Source organism: Orycteropus afer, unplaced genomic scaffold (assembly GCF_000298275.1).
Source record: "Orycteropus afer afer isolate SDZICR_OR568_19922 unplaced genomic scaffold, OryAfe1.0 scaffold00084, whole genome shotgun sequence".
Taxonomy (NCBI): domain Eukaryota; kingdom Metazoa; phylum Chordata; class Mammalia; order Tubulidentata; family Orycteropodidae; genus Orycteropus; species Orycteropus afer.
This window is the reverse complement of record NW_006921671.1, coordinates 4,342,247-4,343,624: the sequence shown is the minus strand read 5'-3', so window position 1 is coordinate 4,343,624 and position 1,378 is coordinate 4,342,247.

Genomic DNA, 1,378 nt, shown 5'->3' with positions numbered 1-1,378 from the left:
CAATCCTACTTCCGTAGTGATACTGCCTCGGAAATCCAAGGAGGGGTCGCTATGAGTCGGGGCCGACTCGACGGCACATAACAACAACAACAATGTAAATTCCATCATCATTCTTTAAAGAAATGCTAAGACTAGCCACCAGCTTTATATGGAAAGGAAAGAGGCCTCAGATAAAGCAAAGCACTCTTGTTAGGTGCTGTCAAGTCAGCTCAGACTCATAGCGATCCTACGTATGAATGAAGCAATGCTTGGTTCTGCGTCATCCTCGCAATCCTTGCTATGCTTGAGCCCGTCATTGCAGCCACTGTGTCAGTCTCTCATTGAGGGTCTGCCCCTTTTGCACTAACCCTCTACTTTACCAAGCATGGTAGCCTTTTCCAGAGACTGATCCTTTCTGATAATGTTACCAAATTACGTGAGACAAAGTCTGGCCATTCTCATCTCTAAGGAGCATTCGGCCGTACTTCTTCCAAGACAAATTTGTTCATTCTTCTGGCAGTCCGTGGTATTTTCATTATTCTTTGCCAACACCAAAATTCAAATGCATCAATTTCTCTTCAATCTTCCTTATTCATCGTCCAGCTTTCACATGCGTATGAGGCTACTGAAAATACCATGGATTGGTGCACCGTAGTGTTCAAAATGATATTTCAAGAGGTCTTTTGCAGCAGATTTGCCCAAAGCAATATGTTGCTTTGACTGCTGCTTCCAAGCATGTTGGTTTTACATTCAAGTAAAATGAAATCTTTGACAACTTCCATCTTTTCTCCATTTATCATGGTGTGGCTTATTGGTCTAGTTGTGAGAATTTTTGTTTTCTTTATGTGAGGTGTAATCTGTACTGAAGTTTGGATTCTTTGATCTTCATCAGTAAGTGCTTCAAGTCATTTTCACTTCCAGCAAGAAAGGTTGTGTCCTCTGTATAAGTAAGGTTGTTAATATATCTTCCTCCAATCCTGACACTGTGTTCTTCTTATAGTCCAGCTTCACTGATTATTTGCAGATTATTTTATTTTACAGATTGAATAAGTATGGTGAAAGGATGAAACTTTGATGCATACCTTTCCTGATTTTAAACCACACAGTATCCCCTTGTTCTGTTCAAACAACTGCCCCTTGGTCTGTGTACAGTTTACTCATTAAGTGTTCTGGAATTCCCATTCTTTGCAATGTTACTCATAATTTCTTATGCACACAGTTGAATGCCTTTGCATAGTCAATAAAACACAAGTAAACATCTTTCTGGTATTCTCTGCTTTCAGCCAAGATCCATCTGACATAAGTAATAACATCCCTTGTTCCACACCCTTTGTAAATCCAGTTTGAATTTCTGGCAGTTCCCTATCAATGTACTGCTGTAACTTTTTTTTTTTTTTTT